The following is an 11,689-nucleotide window of genomic DNA, read 5'->3' as shown; positions in this document are numbered from 1 at the left end:
GACTAGTTATCAGGGAGATGCAAATCAAAACAATTATGAGGTACCATTGCACACCACAGAGATTGGCACACATCACAAAGAATGAGAACAAGTAGTGCTGGCGGGGATGTGGAGAGAAAAGAACTCTTATCCACTGCTGGTGGGAATGCGGTTTAGTCCAACTTTCATGGAAAGCAATATGGTGATTCCTCCAAAAACTGGAAATTGAGCTCCCATATGATCCAGCTATACCAGTCCTAGGAATATAACCTAGGAACACAAAAATACAATACAAAAATCTCTTCCTCACACCTATATTCATTGCAGCACTATTTACAATAGCCAGACTCTGGAAACAACCAACATGCCCTTCAACAGATGAGTGGCTAAAGAAATTGTGGTACATATACACAATGGAATATTATGCAGCCATCAGGAGAGATGAAGTCATAAATTTTGCCTATACATAGATGTACATGGAATCTATCATGCTGAGTAAAATAAGTCAGAGGGAGAGAGATAGACACAGAATAGTCTCACTCATCTATGGGTTTTAAGAAAAATAAAAGACATTCTTGCAATAATTTTCAGAGACAAAAGAGAGGAGGACTGGAGTTCCAGCTCACTACATGAAGCTCACCACAAAGATATATGAGTGCAGTTAGAGAAATAACTACATTGAGAACTATCCTAACAATGTGAATAAATGAGGGAAATAGAAAGCCTGTCTAGAGTACAGGCAGGGGAGGGTTGGGAAGGAGGAGATTTGGGACATTGGTGATGGGAATGTTGCACTGGTGAAGGGTGGTGGTTTTTACATGATTGAATCCCAACCACAATCATGTTTGTAATCAAGATGTTTAAATAAAAATATTAATTAAAAAGAAATTCAGAAAAAAAGAGTTGAAGGATGTATACAAAGAAAACTACAAAAGTCCGCTTCTCATGGATTGGCAAGATTAACAGCATTTAAATGGAAATACTCCTCAAAGCATTGTACAGATTTAATGAGATCCCTCTAATGATACCTATGACATTCTTCAAAGAAGTGGATCTTACTCTCCTGAAATTCATTTGGAACAATAAACACCCATGAATAGCTAAAGCAATCCTTGAGAAAAGGAATATGGCTGCTATTACTTTCCCCAATTTTAAATTGTATTAGAAAGCAATAGATATTAAAACAGCATGGTATTTGAATAAAGACAGATCCTTAGATCAGTGGAATAGACTTGAGTATTCAGAGAATGTTCATCAGGCATACAATCAACTAATCTTTAATAAAGGGACAAGAAATTCAAAATGAAGCAAGGAAAGCTTTTTTTTTTTTTTTAAAGTCTTGTTGGCAAAACTGGTTAGCCACTTGCAGCAAAGCAAACTCAGACCCCCATCTAACACCATGCAAAAAAGGTCAAAAATAAATGAATTAAAGACCTTGATATCAGGCCTGAAACCAATAAGGTATATAGAACAACATGTACGTAAAACACTCCAAGACATTGAGACTAAAGGCATCTTCAAGGAGGAAACAGAACTCTCCAATCAAATGGAAGCAGTAATAAACACATGGGACTATATTATGCTGAGAAGCTTCTGCACCTCAAGGGATACAAAAACCTCCCACAGAATTGAGAAAATTTTACCTAATGCCCATCCAAAATTTACAAGGTACTAACAGAACATAACAAGAAAAAAAACATCTAACCCCATCAAAGAAATAAAGAGAAGAAATGAACAGACAGTTCCTCAAAGAAGATATACAAATGGCCAAAAGACACATGAAAAAATGCTTCACATCACTAATCACCAGGAAGATACAAATCAAGGCAAATATGAGGTTCCATATCATAACACAGAAACTGGCACACATCACAAAGACCAAGAATAATCAGTTATGATCGGGATGTGAAGTGAAAGGAATATTCATTCACTGTTGGTGGGAATTCCATCTAGTCCAGCCCTTATAAAAAACAATATGGAGATTCCTTAAAAAACTGGAAATCATGCTTTCATACGATTCAGCTCTACTACTCCTAGGGATATGCCCTAGAAACAGAAAAATACAATTAAAAAAATCCCTTCCTTGCACCTATATTCATTGTAGCACTATTCGCAGTAGCCAGATTCTGGAAACAACCAAGATGCCCTTCAACAGATGAATGGCTAAAGAAACTTTGTGACATATAAACAATGGAATATTATGCAGCTGTCAGGAGAGATAAAGTCATGAAATTTTCCTCTATGTGGATAGACATGGAATTTATTATGCTGAGTGAAATTAATCAGAGGGAGGCAGATAGAAACAGAATAGTCTCACTGATCTATGGGTTATAAGAAAAATTAAGAACATTATTGTAATAATACCCAGAGACAATAGACATGAGCGCCAGATGGACCTGCTCACAATAAAAAGCTCACCACAAAGATTAGTGGTGCAGTTTTGAAATTACAGTAATAACTATCATGACAATCTCAATGAGTAAGAGATGTAAAATGCCTATCTCAAATACAGGCAAGGGATCTGAAAGAGGGAGTGGGAATGTTGCACTGGTGAAGGGATGTTCTCTTTATGACTGAAACCCAACTACAATCATGCTTACAATTAGGGTGCTTAAATAAATATTTAAAAAATAAAAAAAACAAACTCATTCACATTAGTGCCACACAAACTCAAATATATTTGAGTCAACTAAAGAGGTGAAGGACCCATACAAAGAAAACCACAAAAGCCTGCTTTAAGAAATAAGAAGGACACAAGGAAATGGAGACACATACCCTGCTCATGGATTGGCAAAATTCATGTCATAAAATGGCAATGCTGCCCAAAGATTTGTACAGATTTAATGCAATCCCTCTAAAGATACCTATGACATTCTTCAAAGAAGTGGATCAAACACTCGTGAAATTCATTTGGAAGAATAATCACCCACACATAGCTCAGGTTAATTTTCTAAATCATCTAGGTCAATTAGAACTCCAGTGGTAGGCAGAGTTTCTACCCTTGTGATTGCTTAGAAAACACCACTGAAACTGGACCAAAATTTCTTCTTTAATTTTGAGACATCCCAGAGATTTAGGTAGAGACTTAGAGGAAGTATGCCAGGGAAGAGTATTTTCTGTTTCCAACTTGATAGTTTTACCTAAATCATAGATGCTGAATGTCAGCTATAGTTTATATTAGTAATTGTAAGTTACTAAAACAAAATTGTAAAACTTAATTTCTATTTTAGATAGTTTTTATTCTTATGCATGGATTCCTATTACTATAAAAGTGGAAGCTAATTTTATTAAAGTAGAGAAATTTTTTCAATGTATTTGATTTTTTTATCACAAGATTCCGAGCAGCACACTTAAGTTAACTGCAAGCAATGTTTATATGTTGTATCTCAGTTGTTTACAACTGTATGTGTATAATTACTCATGGAGTAAAAAAATATATGTAAATAAGGAAATAGTAAATAGATATGACTTCCATTACACATGATATACAAATATTTCTCAAGTGCACACCAACAATCTGAATCAGAAGCCTTTGAACTATAATTTTTCTTTTGGCTAAAGTATGTATGAATATACTTCACTTACAGGCAGGCTTTTAATTTAGTATTTTTGATGTATATCATCTCAAAGTATTAACTTACATGTGTATTTCGTTTTTTTGTTTGTTTGTTTGTTTTTGGTTTTTGGATCACACCCGGCAGCACTCAGGGGCCACTCCTCTCCTGGCAGGCTTGGGGAACCATATTGGATGCTGGGATTCGATCCACCTTCCGTCTGCATGCAAGGCAAACACCTTACCTTCATGCTATCATTTTGGCCCATCAAATTCTTATTTTAAATAGACACCCTTTAGAAAATCTTTGAAAAACTCAGGAAAAGTTATTAGAACAAATTTAAGTGTGCCTTGATTAGTCTGACTTCCCATTTTTCTTCACCAAGTCTACAGTTGCATTGAATAACTCCTTTTAAAGAGGATGCCAGATCTTACTCATTTTTTAAAGCACATTTTCAAATGTATCTTCACTCTAATATGTACCACCCAGGAACTCTGGAAAATTAACTCAGGCTCTATATGAAGTTCCTCAAGCACTAATCTCAATTCAGTGCACCAAGGTTCAAATCTAGGTTTCCTAAATATAAAGACCACACTCAGATATTTCAGCTATCACTCAAGTCATAGAACCAAATGTTTTTCAAACTCAACATAATGCATTTTCATAGAGAAGAAAGACCGAAATGTCAATAAAATAGAAATACAAAAGCACCACAGCAATAAAGACAACAACCAAACACTAATCATGGTCCCAAAATAAAGACGAATCAAAGCACAGGGGAAAAAAAAAGGCAAAGGGAAAAAAAAGCAACAAAAATTACAAAACAAATTAATTAGTGCTATTTTTTTTTTGCAGAGGCACAGTAAAAATTGGGGAGATTATAAAGGTAATTCCCCTGGCCTAAGAGATACAGGGTTTCTCCGACCTTGAAGTATACTGTCCTGGGTAAAACTACATACTCTGTACATGCTCTTTTACTCTCCCCTATGTCCTTTTGTGATGTCTGGAAGTGTTTCCTTCACTGTGGATTATAAAATCAGTCCTCTTTAGCTAGTGATTTTAGTATTTGCACATGTCATAGGATGGAGCCTAGGATGGAGTCTTTCTTTACAGTTCCAGAAGTTCTGTTCCATCACTGTTGTTTAAATCAGTCTTCTGTAGTTGGTGGTCTTGGACAAAGCTTAGGATAAAGTCTTTCATTATGTTTCCAGAAGTTTTGCTCAGTTGCAGTTATTTCAGTCAGACCTCTGGAATTAGAGATCTTGGTTGTCGTACAGATTGTAGGTCTTAAAGTCTCTGTGAAATATCTTTCACTTTAAAAATCCTCTGTGATCTGTTTATTTCTCCATCTGCTCTAACATTTTGTAATTACTGATCTTTTGATTGGTCCTTTTTCCCCAAAAACATTAGGAACCATATTAGGTATTAGAACCTTTTTATGTTGGCTTCTTTTACTTTTATTATAAATATAAGCTATAAATATTTTTATGCTTATTTTTGTTTGTGTGTAAACATAAATTTTTAATTCAGTTGAGTCAACATAAGGAGAATAATAGCTGGAAAGTTTAATTTTATAAAAACTATTAATTGTCTTCCAAAGTGACTCTCCATTATGCTTTCCCAGATGCAATAAACGAGAGATTTGATTGTTCCATATTCTCTCAGCATTTTGAGTTGTCAGTGTTCTGAGTGCTATTACACTATTGTACACTATTGTGTAGTAGAATTACTATAGTTTTAATTAGAGATTCCATAATGGTATGTTATCTGAAACATTTTTGGGTGTTTATTTACTATTTGTATATTTTGTATAATATGGTGTCTTCAGATATTTGACTAATTTTTATATGGTTAAAGTATCAACTTTTAGAAGTTATTAACATATTAAGTTTTATAATTTCTTTGTAGATCTTGGGTAATTTTATCAGATATGTCAGTTGCAAATATTTTCAGTCTGTACCAATCTTTTCATGATCCTGATCTTTTCTTTAATTTTATGTATTTTTATGCATAAAAGGAATGTATTTTAGAAAATTTGAGGGATATGAATATTTAGAAGTGAGAGTCAACTACCTAAGTACTCTTCTATAGTAACTTGATTATTGTAATGAAATTTTATTTTTGTAAGAAATAAAATTATGTCTCCTGCTAAGAACATGAACACCTTAGTGATCCCACAATACAAAATGCTATTCTTTCACTTAACAGGCAAGTGAAAACTAGAAACATACACTGGATAGTGATAAGTTCATAATATATACAGGCAAGTCAACAAAGACAATTAAGTATTCCTGGCTTGCACAAGTAAAAATATAACCCCAGAGAATATACAAAATCTTCAGATAAAAATATTATGAGTTTGAACTTTATTATAATATAGGACTATTTTATTAAACACACACTGAGACTGTATAAATAATAAGCCAGTATAAGAAAACATTAAATGAATCATACTGATTCAGAAGATTGTGAAATGAGTAAGTGGTGTCAAACACATGCCTTAGGGAGAACTTGAACACAAGCAGGACTAATATCTTTCCTTGCCCTGTCCTCATAATGAGTTTTTCATACTAGATCAAAGAGAGAGAGAGAGAGATAGAGAGATACAGAGAGAAAGAGATAAAAGAAAGAGAAAGGAAGAAACACAAACAGGAAAAGAAAGACGGGGAGAAGGGAGACAAACAGTAAGAGCAAGAGAGAGACAGAGAGCAAGACAAAGAGCGAGAATGAGATCTTGTACAACCTTAAATCAATAAACAAAAAGAAAAGTATCATTGTCAGTCAATTGTACCGAAATAATAATTTTCCTATAAGTTCTGTCTTCTGATATAAACAAATTTATACTTGCAATTATGGTAATGATACAAACACAATTTGAGATTTTCCTTTATGTAAAGAAAAACTATAATATTTGCAATCCTTGTAACCTTTTAAAATTAAATTTAATTATATTACAAGTGTCTGGCCTAGAGTTCCAAGTATCTTATTCATTTGACACATATTTTTAGTGTCTGATACGTCTCTAAACCATGTTAAAATATAAAAACAAGCCAAACCTAAGTCAATTATAAACATGAATTATAATAGCATTTAAAATCAGATCATTAGAAAACATGTCTTAGATAATGTGAGATCTACTATGTAGCAATGGTACTAAAGTGAGAATGTTAAAATAGGCAGATACCTTAAAAATGTCTTTCATAGCAAAGTGAACATCCAAATACTGAGAAAGAAAACGTTAATGAGAACAGAGCAGAGAAAGAACAGAGAGTCTAGAGAAAAAAGTTTGGTCAGATCACACATTGCTTTGTAGCTTTATGACAAAGATTGTTGATTAAAAAAAATTCAATGAGAGGTCATTGGACTCGAAAAATAACTGTAGTTTATGGAAACAATAATAGCAAGGGGTGGAAAGTGGGAGAATGGTTATTTTGATGTACAGTTTAAAATGATTATCTAGGACTTCTCAACCTTTCAAAGCAATGAAGTTTGTAAAGGTTTCATTCCTCTATTTTGCGGTGTTGAGAATAAGGTAAAATGTAGAATGTTTAATAACAATTTTGTCTTGTGCCTAGTTCATGTCAGAAGTATCTCCTTCCAGACATTAAAGAATATTCCCAGTTGAGATCCATTGAACTAATCCAATTCATTTTATGTATTTCACAGCTGTGTTGGTGTGATCAAATTACATGATATAAACAAAGTCAATTCTACTATTCCATCAATAGATAAATGATAAAGATATTATATATGTTCACAGTTGAATAGTAAGCAGCTAGGAGATAAAGTTCTGCTATTTCTAATTACATTAATGGACTTAGAGTACATCAGGTTTTCTAAAATAAGGTCCACAAAGACACAGCTTGAAGATTTTGTTTCTATGCAGTACATAAAGAAACAAGAGAAGCAAATGAACTAAATAAACAAAATATAACAGTCTATAAAGCAAAGTAAATATTTAGGAAACATAGCAGAGGTGAATAGTGTATAAAGTATAAATTGTACTATAATATGAAATAATGTAGTATCTAAAATGTTGCTATGCAGTGATGCACACCTCAAATAATAAGTCAATGCTATTTTAAAGTGAGAAATTTAAATAAATCATATGTATTACATTTATATTTGTAGACATGAGTATATATAAGATACATATATAATCTCACATACATATAATATCTCATCTGGTGTTTTTCAACTTGTAATATTACATTTATTCTTTTGTTTTATAATAATAATTTTTATTTTGACCAAAGTGGATTACATATCTTTCACAGTAATATTTTAGGTACATATTGATATTGAATCAGGGGAATTCCCACCACCAAAGTTGTCCTCCCACCACTCCCATTCCCAGTATGCATTCCATATCCCCCTCCCTTATCCCCCTGACTGCTAGTATAAGTGGTCTCCTCTGTGTCTAGCTTGTTGTAGATTGGGTATCAATTCTGTTGTCATTGGCTTTGGGTTAGGTGTTTAAGTCCAATCATTTTTATTACTGCTTAGTGATCATACAATTGTTTAGTCTTGGTTCCCCTTGATTTGAGAGGCGGAACAAGGTGGTTCAAATTATGTGGTTCTGTTTGAAGAAAAGAAAATAATAAAATGGGGTAAAAAGTCTAAGAAGCAAAAAATATGGGCGAAATCCTTCTAGAGGCTATAAATATTAATCTGGGAGAAAGGAAAAAGGATGAGAAACACAACAATACAAAAAGAATGATCCAACAAAAAATCCAAAAAACACCACAGCAATAGAGACAACCACTACACAATAACCACTGTCCTGAAATAAAAACAAAACAAAGCACAAAAGAATGAAAACAACAGCAACAACAGTAACAAATCCAAAAATATTTATTTTGTTCTGTGAACATATGTCATATGCACCCAACTTAGACTCCAGGTGTATAGACAGCGACCGTCCAACCTCGATCCCTAGATCCCAGACATAGAACTGACACAGTTCTTCATAACAGCTCCAGGAACCAAACTTTCTCTGAGACATTCTTAATACTTTTATTCTCTTTTAAAGATATAATTTAATTCTAAGAAGGTAAAAAGATATAAGGACAATTTATGATTTGAACTCAAAACTGCAAATATCTTCAATTTTCTTACTCTCAGTTTTCAATTTAAGATACATTTCAGATGAAAAAATAGAAGTAATTATAAAAATGATTTCCTTAAGTTCTTTTAACACATCTTACTTAACTCTAATTCAAAGAATAAAAAAAAATGGACCCTTGATCTTTAACCCAATTTTAGTTATAAAGAAGTAAATAAATGAGTTTAAATGTTATTATCATTGTTACCTATTCATCTAACCATGTGATAGAATACCTGACACTTGGTGATACCTAATCTGCTGTATTTTGATTAAAGGTTGTATCAAAGGTGACTTTCACCAACCATATTATAAGAAAGTTCTTATTCTCTGAGGTATTCTATGAGGAAGGAGGTGGTTCCACTTGTTTCCACTTAACCAGCAATTTTATTATTTCAACACACAATAGATCTTTAGGTGAGTCTGGTAGAAAGTTTGAATCAAAACAACTTGTGGGCTGTGAATTTAGTCTATGACTCTTACGTTCTTCATGTCTTCTCCTGAGACATACCTATATATGTTCAAAAAGAAGAGAGAAGGATTATGTGTTCAGAAAGATGAGAGAAGTATCTCAGTTTTCTGAGTAGTAATAAATCTTGGTGGAGGCATTCCTAAGTAATAAAAATGATTGATAAGGGTAGGAAAAAGGAGCAGGGAATGGCCAGGAGAATTATCAAAATAGTAAGAAATTATCAAAATTGGTGTGCCATTTTGATCACATTAAACTTACTTCTACATAAAGCTTTTTAATTCATATCCCTGCTACTAAACAAAATCTTTTTCCTTCCAGAAAATAATTGGTTCATGTATATAAAACAAGCCAAAAGAACTGGTGTTTTTAATCCAATGATGGAAAGGATTTTAGTCATCAAATGACTTAGCTTTTTTATGCTATGTTGAAGTCTGAAGTGTGGCCTATGATTTCCATATTCCTTAATATATTCTTCTTCTTCTTCTTCTTCTTTTTTTTTGGTTTTTGGGCCACATCCAGTGACAATCAGGAATTACTCCTGGCTATGTGCTCAGAAATCACTCCTGGCTAAGGGGACCATATGAGATACCGGAGGATTGAACCCAGGTGCCGTTATGGGTCAGTCGAGTGCAAGGCAAATGCCCTACCACTGTGCTCACTCTGGCCCCATATTTCCAAATTCTTTTGAATGTTTTCTGGCACCAGCTCTCAAGTAAACCATGTACATTATCATCCTTAGTTCAGAATCTTCTTTTAGTATAACCCAAATACTTTGAGCATCTTAATGTATATTTTCTAATTTTTTTGAATAGTATGTGATGAAATTATATCTTGTCATAAAATTGATGATATATTGTCATGAAATTGTCATGTATTGGTTATGGAAATGTTGCACTGGTGAAGCGTTTTTATTTTTTTACATATATAAACGAATCAAAAAAAAGAAAAGATAATGCCTCCTAATGCTTACCACAAGCTGTGTTCTTTATACTGACTGTATGGAAAGAGGAGGTACAGTAAATGTTCCCCATATACACCTCAAACCAGGCTCTTTACCTGGTCTGTATTGTGAATGGGGGGACAAAAAAAGAGATAGGTCTTTTTAAAATCATGGTAGAAATGCTTAGTTCTTTCAAATACATTTATTAAGGATTTTGAGCAACATAATCTTGGTCTAAATGACATAAAAACAACATGTTAGATAATTAGATAGTTAATTAGAAAGCTGAACTCTAAACTATTAACACTTGTTTTGTTTTGTTTTTGTTTTGGAGCCACAGCTGGCGGCACTCAGGGGATACTCTTGACTCTGCACTCAAAAATTACTCCTGGCAGGCTGGGGAACCATGTGGCATGCAAGGTATTGAACCCAGGTTGGATGCACACAAGGCAAATGCCCTACCCACTGTGCCCTATTTACTCTTTTATACACTGACTTGAAGTTGCTGACTTATGGGTCTCAGTTCTGCATTTGAAAAGTTTTAGAAAAAATTTAGAAATGAAAGTTTTCTTTTAGAAGAGAAACTGAGTGTTAGTACCTCTACTCTTAAGGTTTAGGAGTTTAAAATATTAGCCTAGAGCTCAATAAGTAGGGTAAAAGATTAAATATAAACACGGAACTCCCAACTTACAGAAGTAAAAGCAATGCTACTGAGACTTGAAAAAAAATCCAATGATTAAATATGATTTAGAAATTAATAGGAAAACAACTCTCCTCTCAAAGTAATGAGATGAACCTCCTACATAATTAAGAATGTAGGTAAAATCTAACAGGTTAATTCTGTATCTAGGCAGAATTATTATTTAAAGCAAAAAGATAAATTCTCTAACCATCCCTACCACATAGCACAAAATTTCTGTTCATGTCACCTTTTAGAACTTCTTGAATATTCTGCTACACAATAGTTACCCAAACCATTGATTGTTGACTAGAATTATTTAATTGTAATAAAGTACTATCTAGTTGACATGAAGTAAAAATACATTTATTAGGTAGTCCATCTCATTTCACTTGTTGATTGGACTTCTTTTTTAGGTTTTCAACTCCCTGAACTTTGGGATCCAATTTTCTTACATATTAGAGGGTGATTGATAAATCCAGCTGTTTTACATTGTTAAAAAATGAAAAACTGTTGATATTTGATGGTGTGTTTTAGCATTAGGTTCACAAAGTACAGGACAGACTAGCCAAATATATTTTGCATTAGTTTGGAACCCCCTGCAAAATCCACAGGGAAAATAAACATACATTTCCTGGTAATTTTACATGGGTTTTTAATAATATTTGATGACTAGAAAGTCTGTAGGTCATTTTCAAAAGCAAGCAATGGGAAGTTGGGTTGAGTTGAAATAGTTGCAACTCTTTCCCTACAATATTCAAGCATATAAAGCTATGTAATAAAGTTTATTTAGATCATTAAAATATGCTAACTTCTAGGATAAATCTCATAAACAAAATATTTTTAAAACAAAAGCACTCAATTTTCAAAATCTGAGCAATAAAACTCACAGTTCTATCTAATTTAGTATAGGAAATTATTTTGCTTTGAGAAATTATTTTCACTGAAAATGAACCTACTG

General features: G+C 33.1%; 1 non-coding gene across 1 annotated transcript; it reads left to right on the top strand.

The window, feature by feature from the left end:
- The first annotated feature begins 10,062 nt into the window (after positions 1–10,062).
- On the top strand, positions 10,063–10,195 carry LOC126010071 (small nucleolar RNA SNORA51). Its single transcript, XR_007496209.1, has one exon. It is a non-coding gene; the product is annotated as a small nucleolar RNA SNORA51 (small nucleolar RNA).
- The last annotated feature ends 1,494 nt before the right edge of the window (positions 10,196–11,689 follow it).

The sequence above is a fragment of the Suncus etruscus genome, chromosome 5, assembly GCF_024139225.1.
Source record: "Suncus etruscus isolate mSunEtr1 chromosome 5, mSunEtr1.pri.cur, whole genome shotgun sequence".
NCBI lineage: Eukaryota > Metazoa > Chordata > Mammalia > Eulipotyphla > Soricidae > Suncus > Suncus etruscus.
Note: the sequence above shows the minus strand (reverse complement) of the source record. Positions and strands in the feature narration are given on the sequence as shown.